General features: G+C 46.9%; 1 long non-coding RNA gene across 1 annotated transcript in view; it reads right to left on the reverse strand.

Moving 5' to 3' along the window:
* LOC138481719 (uncharacterized) overlaps positions 1-18,923 on the reverse strand; it is a 75,090-nt gene that overhangs the window by 17,452 nt on the left and 38,715 nt on the right. The gene's annotated exons all lie outside the window — the stretch shown is intronic.

Here is an 18,923-nt window from a genome sequence, read left to right on the forward strand (position 1 = left end):
TCTCAAGGCGCTCCAGGTTGCGCGCCCGTACTTTGAAAACTGCCTTCAGTTCACAGCCCATTCCCACGAGTAGTCGTAATACGCGACTATGCTCACGCACTGTACAACCCTCCTCACTCGCTGATAAGGCCAGTGACCCCCGCAAAACCTCAAAGCCTGCATCCACCTTAAGTACTACCAACACAGCCACCATTAAAGTACTTAACTTCTCGTATAATTATACCGCCTCCATAACCAATGTGATTACAAATGTGTCCAACACCGCTGTAAATGTGACCCCCAATGTAAAATCTGTGATTTGCAATTCTTCTACCACCATTTTGAACGCTAGTGTGCCAAATGCTATACCACATGTGTCCACCACCTCTGAAAATGTGACCCCCAATGTAAAATCTGTGATTTGCAATTCTTCTACCACCATTTTGAATGCTAGTGTGCCAAATGCTATACCACATGTGTCCACCACCTCTGAAAATGTGACCCCCAATGTAAAATCTGTGATTTGCAATTCTTCTACCACCATTTTGAATGCTAGTGTGCCAAATGCTATACCACATATGTCCACCACCTCTGAAAATGTGACCCCCAATGTAAAATCTGTGATTTGCAATTCTTCTACCACCATTTTGAATGCTAGTGTGCCAAATGCTATACCACATGTGTCCACCACCTCTGAAAATGTGACCCTCAAAGGAAAATCTGGATTGTGCATCCCCCCTAACACCCAGAGCTCAACCCCCCCCCCTCCACCAAACCCTCTCTCATCATGAACCCCCTCTCAGGCACTACTGAACCCAACATGAAATGCGCCATGATTAATGCTAGGTCCATCAATGCCCACGCCCTAGACATACACGACCTCCTAACCTCCCACAACCTAGATCTACTCATGATCTCAGAAACATGGCTACATGAGGCCTCCGGCCCGGCTCTATCCCTCGCCCTACCCCCTGGCTATTCCATAACCAGACAAGACCGCCTCTCCAAAGGTGGAGGTGTAGCAATTATTGCCAGAGACTCGCTCTCTATCAGAAAGATAGAGAAATCCTTGACCAACAACAACAGCGACTACCTCCAAGTTAAAATAACCCTCTCTCCCCATTGCACCATTACTGTACACACCATTTACCGCCCTCCAGGCCCAACAGGAGACTTCAAGCCTCTCTCATCCACCTTCTCTCTGACAACCTCAAAAAACAGTCCAAAGCCATTTTCCTCGGGGACGTCAATCTAGGGCTCTGGGATAGTAAGGACGTAGCAGCCAAATCCCTTGACTCTGCCCTCAATGCTCTAGGCTACAAGAACACCATCCTTAGCCCTACTCACACTCAGGGCAGAACGCTTGACTGGATAGCACAGCATAACTGCCCACTCATCATTACAGGTAACAGCACACCCCGTGGTCTGACCACCACATCATCACCTTTAGCATCCTCACCACTAGCTCCCCTGCTGCCCCCTTGCCTCAACCGCTCCCACCTTGCCTCGCCAGAAGCTCCCGCCAGCTCACTAAGGAAAGGCTACTGCCCTTCCTCCAAGGCCCAGCCTTCAGACCACCTTTTTCATCAGACCCAGAAACACTCGCAACAACCTATGATACCGCCATCAAAGCATCTATCAACTCCATTGCCCCTCTCAAACCACGCAAATCCAAACCCACTACCCATTCCAACTCTTGGTTCACCACTGAGCTCCTCACACTCCGCAACGAGAAAAAAGCTGCACTCACACAGTGGCAAACGTCCCACTCTGAAAAAGACAAGATGATCTTTAAAACCCTATCCACCAAATATAAAAAGGCAATCACCCAAGCAAAGGCCAAATCCTTTGAATCCAGAATCTCGGAAGCCCAATCTAGCACAAAAGAAATCTTCGCCATTTTCAGAGAGCTCGAGACACCCACTCCCGCCCCTCAGAATTTCACCAAAGACAAAGACTGGTGTGACAAAATACAAACGGCCATGCAAACCAAATTAAGCCTCCTCAAAAGCAAAATACTAGCCACTAAACAAGCCCTACCCAGTAGGCATATCCCTATCCCATCACCCGCCCCGAATCCCCCCCTACCCTTCTCCTTCAAACCCATCCAAGAAAAAGACATCATCAACATTATGAGGAACATCAAGCCCTCTAACTGCAAAGGTGATGCATGCCCAGCCTCCATTATCAAAAACTGCACGGAAGCGCTAGCGCCCTTCCTAACAGCCTTTGTTAATGCCTCCTTTACCACAGGGAAAGTCCCCGCCTCCCTCAAGGAAGCTTGGGTCCGCCCTCTCTTGAAAAAACCAACTCTCGTTCCCACCTCCCCCAACAACTACAGACCTATCACCACTGTCCCATTCCTCCTCAAAATATTGGACAAAGCAGCCTACTTGCAGGTCCAGCACTTCATTGAAGAGAACAAACTTCTTGGACTCCGCCAATCTGGCTTCCGCCCTAGACACGGGACCGAAACCGCCCTACTTGACTTGAAAAACCAAATGGACGATGCTAGAGACATGGGTAAACCAGCACTTCTCCTACTCCTTGACCTATCCGCGGCATTCGACCTCGTGGATCATGGCGTCCTATGCCACCACCTTTCCTCCACCGCCAAATTCTCCCCAGAGGCCACAGCTTGGATCACCTCCTTCTTACAAGACAGAACCATGCAAGTATTCTCTGACCTAGCTGCCGCATCACCAACTACTATACTTTGTGGTGTACCCCAAGGCTCCTGTCTCTCCCCCACCCTGTACAACATCTTCACAAGACCCCTCTTCCTCATCCTCGACGCTATGGGCATCTCATACACCAACTACGCCGACGACACCCAGATCCTCCTCACTCTCACAGGTAACTATGACACCGACTCCCTGACCCTCAACAACCTCTACAACACCATCCAAGCCTGGATGGCTGACAACGGACTATGCCTCAACTCTGACAAGACAGAACTCCTCCTGGTAGGTTCCCCTGACACGCTAAAAAACCTAGATGTCCAATTCAGCCACTTCACCATTGACTCCATTAAAATCCCGGTCTCCGATTCTGTCAAAACTCTGGGAGTCTACCTGGACTCCAGCCTATCCATGGATAGACAAGTCAACGCAATAGCATCCGCAGCTGCATATCATGCTAAACTTATCAACGCAATCAGGCCCTTTCTATCCAAAGAGAACTGCACCAACATAGCCAGAGCCATCACCGGCTCCAGGCTAGACTACTGCAATGTACTCTTTCTAGGAACCTCCAACAAAAACTTAGAGAGACTACAAGTAATACAGAACAATGCTCTCCGGGCAGCCCAAGGCATTGCTAAAAGAGAACACATCTCTGAAGCCAGAAAACTAGCCCGCTGGCTCCCAATAAAGGAAAGGATCATATTCAAAGCCCTGACACTGACCCATAAGTGCATTCACTTCACTGCTCCTGCTTACCTTTCTCAAAGGATCCACCCTGTCTCCACCACCAGGCCAACCAGATCCTCGTACACCAACATGCTCTCTGTGTCACTAGTAAAAAGAGTAAAAGCGGGTGGATCCAGCTTCCCCTACCTCGCGCCCACCCACTGGAATGCCCTACCTCCCACCATCCGTGGCGAGGACTCCCTCACCACCTTCCGCAAAACACTGAAAACTACCCTCTTCACATAAGGACCGACACATCAGCACGAATACCTATCATTTATGTTTGCAATATACGACCAAATGCAATATTTGTAACAATAGTATGATTTCTTGTACTGTTCATAATGTGTCAACAATCGCTATCATATGTTCCATCTAACTAAGTTATTGCAAGTAACAGCGCCTCAATGCCCCTGGGCTGCTTGCGCGCTATATAAATTTAAATAAATAAATAAATAAATTCCCCTTTCCACCAAGGTGGTGCCGGTATTTTACCGGCATGGACCAAGGTGCTATAGCACCTTGGTCCACCGCCGTCCGTGTAATGAGGCCCATTTACTTCTGTGCCAAAATTAATTGAATATGTCAGTGCTGACCTTTTTCACTGTTCCGCAGGCAAGTACTTATTAAATTAGACTGCTGTATGTAATGGTCTCACTGATCTTTGCTCCCATTCATATGGAACCTAATCGGGAAAATACATTGTAATTTCTTATCTGCATTGGAAGGCAATTGTGACACTATGGGCCTCATTACGACCCTGGCACTCCCGTAATGAAGGGGGCTGGTACAGGACCGGCCCCCTTCATTACGGGAGCGCCTATTACGAGTTTCTCTTTGCAGGATCCGAATCAGACGTCTGGTAAAACCAGACATCTTTTCCTGGGTCCTGCGAGGGGAAGAGGGAGGTAACAACGGGACACTTGTAATGTGCCCGTTGTTACCTTCCTCCCCATTCCCATTGAGCTCTATGGTGGCTCAAATGGGAATGGGGAATGGGTCCTGCAAGGAGGAATAACCGGGTCCTCCAATGTCGGAATGACCCGGTTATTCCTCATTGAGGGAACCCGGTAATGGAGCCCGGTTTAGAGGCAGCCATGGAGCTAATAGTACCATGGCTGCCTCCAAACTCGTAATGAGGCCCTATATCTTTGCACTGTTAGAGATCCCCCACCAGGGCATCACCATATTGTGCTCCAATCAATGCGCTAAATGTGTTGTCCATCAAATTCTACAGTTACACTGGGGACCCCTGGATTCTACTTGCCCAATCCATGTGTTTGCTGTACTGTGTGATGTTAAAGTTGGATACCCGTTTTAGAGTTTCCATTCTAAGGGCCTCATTACACGGTAGACGGTGGACCAAGGTGCTAATAGCACCTTGGTCCATGGCGGTAAAATACCGGCACCGCCTTGGTGGAAAGGGGAATTACCGCCCTATTCCAAGGTTGGCGGGGCGGTAATTCCCCCTTCCACCATTGCCCTTCCCCATTCCCATTTTTGCCCCATAGGGCATAATGGGAATGCGGAAGGTGCTAATTACGATACCGCAAATTTGCGGTGCCGTAATTAGCACCAAGGTCCCTTAGCGGGTTGGTTTTTAACGCCTGCTAAAAGCAGGCGTTAAAGTACCAACCCGCTAAGGGACCTCGTAGTAAGGCGGTAAGGGTTAACGGTCACCAGTACCATTACCGGTGACCGTTAACCCTTACCGCCTTCCGTGTAATGAGGCCCTAAAGGTGCAAAATAGGTGCTCTCTCGGCCCCGTGTTCTCACCGACAGCAAGATGTAAAGTGCCATTTGCCAATTTCTAGTGCAAATTTCTAGTGGGGTACTGCGTGTCTTGTCTCACCCATGCCGGTGAATCACCCAGGAGAGACACAGAAGAAATTAAACAAGGATTCAATAACCGGGCACAAGTAAGTCTAACAAGCTGCATTTATTCAAAATCCTGGGTGATCCACTGGCATGGGTGAGGCAAGACAAGACATGCAGTACCACACAAGAAGTTCTCACATGGCACTTTACATGCCAAGAAGGGGCGGATCCCACATGTTGGGCTGAAACACCTTGTGCCAACTACTATATTTTGCATAATATATCCTTCTAAGAAGCGGAATGGTTAAATAACAACATGACCGCAGGGAATTGTACACATAAACCAATATTCTGGCACAAACGTAATAATACCTATGTATACTTATTAGGTGCTCCAGGTTATATCTGTACGTACGGTCCCATTTGCAAAAATAGAAAATGTTTCCAAACAAGTCTGTTATTCTGCATATATGGCACTTTTTTGCACTAACCCCACTGTTATAATATTGAGTTTGCACTGACGCACTCTAAAGATAAGGAATACATCATGTGTAAGCATATTCTTTAGATTATGTTCAAATCTGTTTTCTTATGTATGAACTGTTCATGAATGAATTCTGTACACCACTCTAGGTAGTGTTCATCTGTTTTTTTGATATCTGTTGAAGTGAATAAGTATATGTAATATACGTTTTTTTGATCAATTGATTTTATGAAGGATTTGAATGGGAGGTTGTGTACAGTATTTGCGTTCTGTCTGCAAAATTTACAGATTCGGCTACTTGGTCTGCACAAGAGAGGGAGAGGTAGCCGATAACTCGCAGTTTTGTTTTTCTAAAACTATCTTCATGTGGGTCCAGGCTACAAGTTGGTTAGAACGGGTGGCCGTGCCTTTTCGGTAGCGGCTGCTAAATTGTGGAACGCTCTGCCACATGGTTTTCGTTCCAGAGAACCATCTCATGTTTAGGCGTGCCCTAAAAACTCTTTTGTTTAAGCTGTTGGTTCATTTGCGCCAAGATGCCTTCGGCGAATGCGTGCGATCATAACAGCCTATAACCTATGCGCACAGTCTGATTCGCACATGTACCTCAGCCTTCAATCGCCCTGGGACAGAAACATATTTAAAAGTGCCACAATGGAATAATAACATAACCATACAGTGCTCAAAGGTCAAGCACTGCTTTCTGCGATGTTTGTGTTCTGTTACATATACAAAATACAAAATAAAATAACGGCATTACACTCCACCAAATTAACTGTCAAGATTGGCAAAGCTGCCAAACATGTAATCAACACAATCAAGGCAAGGCTGTGCAGTTTTTTTTCCCATAATTTCAGAACACACAGACAACAAATATCGTTCAGCTGTAGGTATTATTCATTCTTGCCAGCCCGCAGCCATAACTCTTAACAAATTGGAAGCATCGTTCTTCTTTCCCGCTTGCCATGTTTTCGTGTCTGTTCATCCATCACGCAGACAATTGAGGAAAGGTGCCCACAGATACGCCTCTAGCCACTAATGTTCAACAGGCAGATCACGCCCCTGCTTCACTCGAGCTGCTCCTTGGGACGTGCGCATGCGTTGAACGCACCTCACAAACAACAGGAGTCATTCACTTTTTGGTATTTTTTTCTTTTTTTATTACCATATTGGCACGTGAGGGGATGGCCTAAAACCACAGCAATGGAGAGGCGCGTCAGCCGCCCCCTGAAGCGATGGCAGTTTTTTTTAAAGGTTTATTTGTGACAGAATACTAAAGGAATGCATTTACTTCAGTTTTTGAGACTGGCCAGAGGCCATTGAATTATTAAAGAGACGTTTGCCTCGGAACTTGAAGCAAACCTTTTCCACAAACACCATCCATATGTGTCTACTCTCGTCGCGGCATTGGGCATTTATTTAACTGTAAAAAGGCCACTTTGCTGAGGCAAGGCCTTTTTGGCGTGTTAAATGGTCTTCGGTCCTGAAGTAAACTCGGGACATGCAGGGGCATAAAACAGTAGGTTGCGTTAGACAGCAAATCACAGTCTATGAAATGATTGTCTCCTGTTGCCAGTTAGGCCCACCTTTCTTGATCTCTCTCTGCTCCTTTCTTTCACGCTCCCTCACCCCGCGCCCGCTCACACCCACCCAGCGGTAATTGAATTTGATGCGCGACATCCCATCAGTCTTTGGCGTTCCCTGAATTCAGGCCGGCCAGTCCCCAAAGGATGAAAGCTCCATGAGCAATGCTCTCACGCATCACAAGTCATCACGCACGCAGTCTCACGCCAAAGCCAAATGCTCGATGTTGATTTGTTTGGCTTTGCACACATCTGTGTGACAGAGAAGTCTGGACTGATTTCCCGAACTCATCAAATATTTTTTTTTTACTTCAAAATGCGGTAAACTGCCAACAAACCCTTTAATAATACTTGGTTTAGATAAAACCCTCGACTCGAGTATTTTGAATGTGATGCATGCCACTTGTTTTTCTCTGCAGGTGTAATCAGGTGCGGCCTATTAAGGAGCGTGCAGAATTGAGCGAAAATGTAAACCACTGAGCTTGAGAAGCTTTCTGAAGTAGGCAGCGTGAGGTACTGAAGTAGTGACACTTCTTGCATCACCTGGGTCAGAAGGAAATTCACTATCAATTGCTAAGTTTGCCAGTGATGAAGGGGTTTTACACACATGTGAGGGTAAACTGTGCAAGTGAAGGGCTCTGAGTAGGACTTTACATATGTAACGTTCATATTTTAGAGGGGGTGTGTCTATCCCTTCCCGCTTCCCCACCTCACCCCTACCCACAACACAGACCTGCCTCCTTGCCACCAAATAGCAGTCTTTTCGCTCGGATCATACCACACATGCTGAAATGTAATTTCTATTAGGGGACAACAAAGCACCCCCTTATACCCCATATCATGTAAGGTATAAATCTATAGATTAATCATCTCCCAGCTAAGTGACTGGAGATCCGTCTTTCCATCAGCATCCTTATAGACAAGTGGGCTAAAAATAGTAAATACATCCATCAAACTGAGCCTAGGGGACAGACCCAGAGAGTTCACAGCTATAGACTTAGTGCAAACATAATACACAAGTGGTGTTGCCAATGCAAGTTGATAACATTGCTTAAATCATTATAATTTTGTAATAATAAATTACGTTTCACTTTTCTGCAAGGAAAATTCATTGCAAATAAGTAAAGTTGCACCTCGTGCAAATGTATTCTGTATGTTTGTTTTTTAGAAAAAATAACACCTGTGCCTGCTCGTATATAAGGGTGTTCTGATAAAAAAAAGACCTAAAAGGGAAGAAACACTTGTCAGCTGAGATGCAATTGTTCATTGTGGAAGTTTAGATACAACTTGTCAGTGTGGAACATAGCAATACATTTGCTAACACTACGAACGATTGTGGACATTTGAACGTTTTCTGTAGTAGGAGCGCCCATTGATCGGACGACTCTTATATTTGGCATGAAATGTAGGCTTTGCATGTACAAATTAGGCAGTTCAAATGATTTAATGATTGAAGGATGGGAATGCATGTCTCCTAGTTGTTAATGTTCTGCCTGCTAGCTGTGCAAAGGAACAGAAGATGAAAATGATTTATCATGACACAAACATAAGCCAGTGAGTCAGTTATTTTGCCCATATCGAAGATTTCAAACAACTATGAATGGTGGATGCTTGTGGGATGTTTCTACCCATGCATCCAAGCCCTACCATAAAACTGTGCAGTACTGGCATGGAAAACTTCATGATGGCCAGAACTCCCCAGAGAGTGCACAGGGAAAACATAAAGAATAGGCTGCCACCCATTTTTGCCTATGTTGTGAGCAAAGGAGGGCACTGCCTAAAACCACCATTGGGCTACACACATAGTAGCCTGAAACCATTGGGAATGGCAATGCTGATTGCCAAAAAGCAACTCAGAACTGTGGGGAATTCATTTTCTTAATCCCAAAAATGGTTGCAATACCGGTACTCACCACTATCAGAAAGCCAGCATTTTAAAACCACCAGACTTTTGTGTAAAACTGAACAAATGAAACAAAACCAGGCCAAGGAAAGACTTGCTAAGAGGTGGATACAATGTAAAACTATATTCTGAAATGAGTTGAAGGAAGTAATTATTTAATGTATATGTAAAAATTGTAAGTTTGATTTAAACTGGGAACAAAAAGTGACATTTAGCTGAAACCTGGCTTAATGAAACTGGATTCTGCCTGACAACTACCCCCGACAGGAGTTGAAACCTGCTCAGCCACTCTTCCCAGGCCTAGCTGCATCCTGCTGCCCCTTGCCAAAAGGAGTTGACACCTCTCTGATTAGATTAGGGGTGGAGCACCTGGGAACTGGAAGGGACAGAACAATGCAACTTCCTTGACTCAGGCAGATGTTATATTGGGGGTGTCGTAAAATAGCTTCCTCTTGGGAGAAACTGGGGGGCAGCTGTGCCTTTGTGATCAAGCTGGCTTGAGGGAAGTGGATAAACCAGTTATTCCACCATGTGATGTGGGAAGCCACACCCCTTTTTGACCAAGCATAATTTTAAAAAGATAGATAACGCATAGTGCGGACTGGTCAAAATTATGTAATTAATATCATTGTTCTTGTGATTTTTCTGTGCACGTTTTATGAGGCGTTAGGACCCTGTGGTGTATTCTGGGGGGGTTGCTAGCGGAAAATAGGGTCTCACTCCAAATGTATGCATGTTAAAAATCTGACACTTTATCATCTGTAACCCATATCCCTGGTGCACATTTGTGTAAAATCTGGAAAGGTTTAGAGGTCGTTATCTGGATGAAAAGGTTAGAATTCTGTCATCAGTGGACACAACATCGTACAAAGACAGGAATCGGATGGTTTGGTTCTACAGAAAATATGTAAACTGGACCTATAATATGAGAAAAATGGTATATAGATAAATATGTAGTTGGGTCAGAAATAGATTTGTGTGCAATTTGACAAGGGGAGGTTCCTCTGGCCATAAGACCTGCAGCATCACTCTGACACTCCATTTCTTCCCCCCAATCAAGGGAGAGGGGAAAGCTTGGCCAATGACAAGTAGAGAGGGGCAGGCTTAGCTAGGCCCAGGCACACACCCATTTTCAAAACACATAAAAAGAGACTGCTGGGACAGGTAGAGACATTCAATTCCATTTGCTGCAGAGCATGCTGACCGACAACTTCACCTCCAGAGATCCAGACTTCAAATCCATCAATCTCCAGAACCTGTAGCAGAAATTAACTCCAGAATTTGTAGCAGAGAGGCCTGAATCCACCAGCTGAATCCTCTTCAGCAGGCCTCAAAACCAACCAAACTATTCAACAGCCGGGCGAGCTGTTTGAATTTTTGCCAAGAATTTTTGCAAGAACCTGTAGCAGTATCCAGAAAGCAGTGTTGTATCGGAACCTGAGAGAACCACAAACCAGACCGTTGTGAGCAGATCCGGTGCTTGACAGACCCAGAGAGCAGAGCTGACCCAGATAGCCGGCACTTCAGAACCAGCCACCGGAAGTCCCGTCCAACCTGTCCAGACCATGACGAGGCCTATTTCAAATTGATATTGTGAGTACCTAGCAGAACTGTGCAGAACCAATCTCTTAGTTAAACTAATCTAATCCAAACTATTTTAACCTAATTGGAACAGCCTCCTAGAAACCGTGTCATCTGTCATTTTTAAAACTGCACAACTGTCACCTGTCAATTCTGCAGCTGCAAGCTTTCACCTGTCATTTTGAGTTTTACTTTAAATCCGAAAATCTACCGTTATTAAATTGTCTGTATCTCTGGAACCGTTTGGGCTAGGAACGAAATTTAACTTTCATTTTCAAGCTGTCATTCCAGGCTTTCCAACAAACCTATAACCGACTTCCTACTCCCTATACTTTGTCCGTAATCACGAGACACGCACTCGCAAAATTTACCGCGATTTGGCCCGATTTCTTCATCTGTAGAAATCAGCAGCTTTTTGCTTCTCTTTGCTAAAATTCGTTTGCAATCTGCTAATCATTCATAGAGTATTGTTAAAGTGAGCCTGAACTAATATAAAGTAGCCATCACCTACCCTGAACCTCTAGAGGTAATTAAAAGCAATTTTAGCACCTTTCACTTCCTTGCAAAACACATTAAAGTAATTGGGCCTGTGTTTCAAACCTCTACCTGTTGCAAAATAAAATACAAACTTCTGTAAGTCAGGAAGGAACTCAAATTCCAGAATGGCGACCTTGGTAGATATGAAAATAGCCAGAGAGCACGTCTTACATAAGCTATTTGTGAGAGGTGAGTGGACTCATCAGGACCAAACGGTCTGGTTGCAGGCAATCACGCAACAGGTCACTGAAACAGGGTCAGATATATGGAGAGATCAGGGTCCATTACATGTGGCCATGAGTGAATTATATATGGCTTCTAAGGCCAAAGATGAACACAATAAGATTGCCAGGATAGCGGCATATTTGTATCTATATATGGGAGCCATGCAGGACAAATGTGCTGAAGACCAAGATCTGGCAAATAGGCAACAAATGGCGTTAGAAAAGGCCCACTCTGACCTGGTCTCTTCTGAGCAGAGGCTGCACGGGAGCCAGGAATCAGAAAATGGCAGCAGACAGTACATCACTAAAATAAAGGAGGATATGGATAGGCTGCAACAGGAAAAGGCTGACCAGGATACCAGATTTCTGGCCTTGCAGAAGGAGTACCAAGAAGGTTTGGACTCCCTTCTGCAGAGCCAGAAAAAGCTGGAGCAACAACTGGACTTCAACAGGGCATGCACAGAGCAGGTAGCCACCCTGAAAATTCGATAGACAGAGAGAAAGAGGAAAGCAATAAATTGATTCTGAAAGACCTGGATACCCAGGCAGAGTTTGATCAGGAGCACCACAAAGCTGGTGCCTTCCAAAGGCAAAGGGACGACATGGAGGCAGAGATGCAGGCTCTTAGTCAGGAAAGGGATACCTTAGGCCAGGAAGTCTGCCACTTAAAAAGGAAAATGGAAGAAAATCACCTGGCCCTCCAGGGGCTGGGTGACCTCCAAAAAGAGCATCAGGGCTTGCTAGATCACACCAGGAGGGTGGAGGAGGCTCTGGCAAGAAAGGAGCAGGCCAGTAGGGATGGGACTGAGGAGGTAACCCTCCTGCAGCAGAGACTGGACCAGTACTCCAGGACCAATCAGGAGGCACAGAGAGAAAATGAGGCTCTCTGTCAGCACAATGATAGGCTCCAGCAACAGGTAGTGATGCAGGAGAGACTGATAGAGTCTAGTAAGGCCTTAACTGAGGAACTGAAAGCGCAGGCTCTTGCATTGCAACAGGGAGCACGGGCTGATCGAGACGAGGTTCGCTTGGAAAGGGAAACGCCTGAACATAACCTCAGGAGCTCTGGTACCAGAGGCCTTCATCTCTCCCAGTCCCTGGACTCTGCCACCCACATGTCCCCTCGCGCACATGAGCCCAGGGCAACGGGGATGGCAGATTACTATCCAGCTAGAAGTATGGGACTCATAGGCCAGTACCTCCCAGGAATGGATGGGCGGGCATCCGGGTATGGGCACCCAAGCACAGTGCAATTTAGTGGGGAACCCCAGGAGAGTAGGCCCATTAAGGGCATCCTGAAAACCTCTGCCCAGTTAGGTCAGTGGGGGGGGTACCTATCAAATCCTGGCAGCAAGGAGGGGTCTGAAGACTCCTCTGAGCATTACAGGACACAGGAGACCAGGTCCCCACATTCTGCCAGCCATTCCCAGGCTCGCAGAATCCGGGAAAACCTGGAAGATCAGACAGGCACCTCTGGGAGCAGTGCTTCTGAGTCAGAGGATGAATGGACCAGGGTTACCAGAACCAAAAAGGCCAATAAGGCAAAAAGGGCCTTGCTTAAGGACCCATTGAAACAAATAAAGGCAATCAAGAGTGTCATCACTCCTTATCATAAGAACGCCAAGTATTCCGTTTGGGAACACTTGGAGCTCTATGAGCAAATGATGGAGACTTTCCATTTGAAGGAGAGCAGTAGCTGCATCCAGTACGTCAAATGGACATTCTCCCCAGAATACTCCAGTTTCTTTGCGGGGCTGGAGGACCAAAATCATTTAAGATGGTCCACCTATAAGGCGGCCATCTTGAAACATTTTTCTGTTCACAGAAATCCTCAAGAGGCTTGCAAGGCAGCCTACAATTTGCAATGTGGGGAGGATCAGGCCCCACAAGATTTTGTGCAAGAATTAAAGCGTGCTTTTGCGCAGACCACCAGAAGGGTGCGCACGGATAGCAGAGAATTTATCAATACGTTTTTCCATGCCTTACCCAAATACATAATGACCCAGCTCGTGAGAGATTTTCATGAGAAAAGATCTTTAGACTGGGTCATTGAACAGGCTACCCGGATCTATGCGGTGCAGAAGCCCATCAAAAATAAAAATAATGCGCAGAAAAACCCCAAAACCAACAGCACCCCTGCTGCTGCCAAGGTGGCAGAGGTAAAGGTTGCCCCTGTTTTAAATTTGGAGATGGGGGGGCTTAAAAACCTGCCTGCATCAAATAATTCACAGCTCAGAAGGCCCTCGGGCCAGTCACAGACAGGGAGTCGAGGAGGTAGTCCCACAAATGGGGTCCCCCGCTCCCCTGACTATGTAAGTCCCCGCTACAAGGGAAACCGACCCATCCTGGGTTATGTGTGGACTCCTCCAGCCCAAGGGGGGGGATCCAGCCAAGCACCTAACCCGGGGAACTTCCCTCCTAACTTCCCCCAGGAGGGCAGAAATTCACGAAATCCTGGGCAGAACTTTTTTCCCAGGTATCCACCCAATTCCCAACCCCAAAACCATCCATCCTTCTTTCCCCAATTCCCTGAGCCCAGACAACCTAATCCGGGAGAGGGGAGGCCAAGGGTGGAGGGGTACCCAAATCTTTCCAATCCAGGGTATTACCAGAGAAGGGATAGCTACCCTTCCCGGGATCAGCCCAGGGGAGAAAATAGAGCCCCGTATCAGCCTGAGCGGGTTTCACAACTTGAGCGCCACGTCCAAAATATGGTACAGGATCTGGGTCACATACTGAGGGCTCAACAGAACCCTCAGATGAGCATGCCATCGCAGAATGCCCCAAACTCTGGGCCTGGTGCTCCAGAACAATGACGGGGGCAGCACCCTGATAACCCACCGGTTCCCAGGGAGGAGGCACAAGAGGAAGGGGGGTGTAAAGCCTTGGAGGAAGCTTCCTTCACAACTTGTAAACAGCCCCTGGAAAACCAGGAACCGGAAACAAAATCTCCTGCCCCTGAAAGCCTGCCTCCCAAGGAGCAGAGGGGCGTAGGAGAAACAAAGGACCCAAACAGACCCACTTTGCTGAGGAGGTACAGGTCTTCCAATTTGAGGGAGAGGGATCCTCAGAAGATCCTGGGAAAAGGATCTTCTCCTTCAGTGATGGAGGAACTCCTCCCAAGGAAAAATGGGTCCCAAGGGATGCCAATTCAGACTGGGGAGATGTGGAGACTGAGCTACCGCCGCCAATAATCATCTAATCCCAGAACCGACAATACCAAAATCCCATGGGTCAAACCCATCCTGATGACTGCCTCCAAAAAGGGGGGGGCGGCCCAGAACCGGAACCAGGGGAACCCACAATGGCTCTGATCTCCAGTTGCCAACTTTTTCTTTCAGATTCCCAAGGCTCTCCACAGAATTCTGCCCAAACCTCTTCGCTAGCAATGTCCAAAACCAGAAAGTTAGCCCACCAGTTGTCCAAAAATGTGCATTATCTGTACCCCCTTGAGGAGAAGGAGGGAAGATACTATGCCCCGGTACAAGTACAGGGGCACGGTACAATTTTGGCACTGGTGGACACTGGATCCCAAGCTACCCTTCTCTCCAAAAGGGCCTTTGAGGAACTAAATGCAGGAAGGGGGGAGAATTACCGTATTCCTCTCACCTCTCTTCCTGGACAACTGCAGAACTTTGACGGGAAGGAAATTCCTGTCGAGGGGACTGCAGATTTGGACATCAAAATTGGGCGACACAAGGTGAAACACCCGGTCATAGTAGTGACTCCAGAGGGCACCCCTTGTTTACTAGGGAATGACCTTCTGAGAAGGTTGTCACCCCTAATAGATTGCGTAAACAAGGTCCTCTGGACCCAGACTAGCCGACCAATAAAATTAAAACAGAGTGTCAACCATGTTAGTTTAAATGGCACCTGCCACATGGTTGAACAAAAATCTGACCAAGTAGAATGTCACTTCCAGAACAACCAAATTCCAGACGTGACAGTAATAGCAGTAGGACAACAGACTGGTGATGGGGGGTCCTCTCTATTTCTGAAAATCAACCTTCCTTCCAGTATAAGGTGGTATTCCACACTGGAAGGAAACACCGTGAAATTCTTTACTAATCCACAATCAGAAACTCCCACTCCTATATTCCAGAAAGATGTGAAATCAGCTCAGAGCCTGGCTGATATTCAGCAAATTGGAGAGCAGTTGTTCATCCCTGTTCAATTAAATGATGGGAAGGATTCTGTTCTCGCTCGAGTGTGTGTGAACAACGGTAAGAGCTTCATCAGCGAAGCCATGTTCTGCCAACTCCCAAAAGATCCTGCCATTCCCACATTCAAACTGCTAGACAAATGGGAAATGGACCTGGAAGCACCTAATTCCAAACATCTCCTGCCAAGCAAGTGTATGCACAAAATCTCCATTGGCAACAAGAGCATAGTCCATAATTGTTGGGTCGTGCGAGACGTCACTGCCACCTTTTACTTAGGCAGTGACATTCTCAATCGCTTTGCCATTAGTTTGGACCTAATAAACTTCAAAGCTTGGTCCCGATTAGCGGATAATCCCATGGGCTTTGATGATTCAGAAAAAGCATTTAGGTCAGCTCAATTGCTACCTTATGCAGTTGAAATTCAGATTAAAGAGGAAGTCACCATCCCAGAAAGGACCCGACAATTCTCCCTGGAAGTGAAAGTTAAAAGAGGACAAAAATTGAAAAACCCTGATGCTTATATTCATCTAAATGCTTCTCTCTAACAGCAAGGATTAGGGGTAAACCCAACAGCATTAGTCAACATAGAACATGTCACCATTCCAATAGAGGTGGATAACAGCGACTTAAAGAGTATTACTCTAGCCGCAGGCACCATTATTGGAATGGCGGTTGATGACCGGCATTTTTCCATTGATCTAGGAAATGAACTGTTAGGACCAATCCCCAAGGACTGTTTTGACAGTGACAGTGATGTCAATACAACACCAGACAGGATTTTCACCCGGCATGGAGGGGAACTTCCTGGTGTACACTTCTTGCCCTTATGGTAAGGAAGATGTGACTTTTGACTTCAGGAGGGATGAGGTGATTTTCCAGGTCCATGTGGGCTGCCTTTCCCACCTGAAGCCTCCAGTCCAAATCAGCACTCTGACCAGGGACTTCTCCACCCAGCTGGAGGAGGCCGCTGAGATAGCCAAACCAGAAGTCTTTCCCGGCTTCAGGCAGATGGTGGAAGAGAGGGTCAACCTAGCTGACGCCTGCGTGACTCTGGAACAGAAGCAAAAGTTGAAACAAGTTTTCTTGGATTTCCAAGATCTCTTTGCGGTAGACTCATATGACTGTGGTCGCACCGACATCCACACCACAACAATTCCCACGGACCCTGGAATGACTCCAGTGTTTGTGAAGCAATATCGCTTGCCTCTCGCATCCATGGAGTCCCTTACTGAAATAATTAAGAACCTTGAGTCCCGGGGAATAATCCGTCCAGTCCACAGCACTTTCAATAATCCGGTGCTGGGAATATTGAAGCCAAACGGCCAGTGGAGACTCTGCGCCGACCTTAGGGAGCTCAACAAACGGGTCCATACTTCCCGATGGCCTCTGCCCTACATTGACCAAGGGCTGGCCCAGATCCAGGGGTCACAGGTATTCACAGCAATAGCCCTGACCAATGGATACTGGACCGTGCCTGTCAGTAGGGAGGACCAATACAAACTGGCTTTTACCTTTGGGGCCAGCAGTACACATGGACCCAGACTCCCTTCGGATACCTCAACTCTGGCAATGAATTCAACATTTTCCTACATAAGGCCATGCCCGACCTGGGTGCGAGGGGTAACCTGGCTTATGTAGATGATGTCCTCATCAAAAGTTCATCTGTGGAAGAACACATAGCAGAGATCCGTTATGTTCTGATGCAGTTGAGGGCCGCCGGAGCAAAACTTTCCTTCCAGAAAGCACAGTGGTGTAGAACCCTTGTTAATTTCTTGGGGCATGAGAATACTCCTCAGGGTCTCTGTCCCCAGGAAAAGAAAGTGGAAGCACTTCAGAAACTGAAGACCCCACAACTCTGCGGGAACTAAGGAGCCTCCTTGGACTGACTAATTACAGCAGAACGTTCATTGAAGGCTACGCAGAGATCACTAGACCCCTGATTCATCTCTTGAAGGGGGGGTCAAGTGGGAATGGGGTCCAGAACAATCCGAGGCAGTAAGACAACTCAAAAGAAGCCTCTCACAAGCACCTTGCCTAGCTTACCCTGTCAGAAACAAGGAGTTCTTCCTGGAGACAGGGTTCTCTAATACATGCTTGACGGCAGTATTATACCAAAAGCATGACAAGGTCAATAAAGTAATCTCCTATGCTAGCAAAACTTTATCCTCTGTGGAGGAAAAATTCAACGATTGTGAGAAGGCACTCCTGGCAACGGTGTGGGCATGGAAGAATTACCGCCCGTTTATCCAGGGGGAACACATCATAGTGGAGACTCCACACCAGCCTCTGCAATATCTCCAAAGTGACAGAATCCGGGCCGGAAATGTGAGTAATTCCCGAATTACTTCCTAGATTCTGACAATGCAAGGCTTTCCTGTGGAGGTCAGATATGGCCAAAACAAGAAGAGTCCCCTCGCGCAAGGTCTGGCTGACTTGCATGATTGTGCCAGAGAAAACTGTCTCGAGGACGAAAGTCTAAAAATCAAGGACAGCATGGAGGCATACCTTAATTCCCCACACAAAGTCTTTGAAGAAGACAAGTGTGAGGGAATGCCCACTGTCTTTGTGGATGGATGCTCTTACCATGTTGACAACAACGGGGAGAAAGAACTGGTGGCCGGCGTAGGGAATGCATGGGTGAGGGAGTTTCCAGAACCATCCGCTGGATACAAAATTGGTCCCCGAAGTAGTCAGGTGGCAGAATTGATGGCTGTGCATCAGGGCATCCTCACTGCTGTCCAACATCAACTCCACGAACTGGTCATAATCACAGATTCGGATTATGTACGGAACGGGTTCGTGGAGCACCTGGTTAATTGGAAAAGCAGAGGCATGTTATGTGCTAATAACAAACCCCTGAAACATGGGAAGTTAATCCAAAACATAGATGATCTGGTCACATCGAATGGGATGACCATCTACTGGAAAAAGATCAAGGGTCATTCCAAAGTAGAGGGACCAGACAAAACTGGAAATGACTTAGCTAATCAGCTCGCCAAAACCGGGGCCATCCAAGGGGATCTAATAGAGATTGAGTCCCTGTTGGGGGCAATCCAGGTCACTGCTATCACTAGGTCCCAGACAAATGCTCACAATGATCTTTCAACTGCACAATGGAGTAAGGAGACCCCTGATGCTGATTTAATTACAGCTCAGAAGGGGGATCCAATTATTGGTAAGTTTTACCAACACCTTGAGGACCCTGAGAACTTTCCCCTGACGGATACCAATTACATTGGGAAAG

This window comes from Ambystoma mexicanum, chromosome 5p (assembly GCF_040938575.1).
Source record: "Ambystoma mexicanum isolate Mex_15411 chromosome 5p, UKY_AmexF1_1, whole genome shotgun sequence".
Classification (NCBI taxonomy): domain Eukaryota; kingdom Metazoa; phylum Chordata; class Amphibia; order Caudata; family Ambystomatidae; genus Ambystoma; species Ambystoma mexicanum.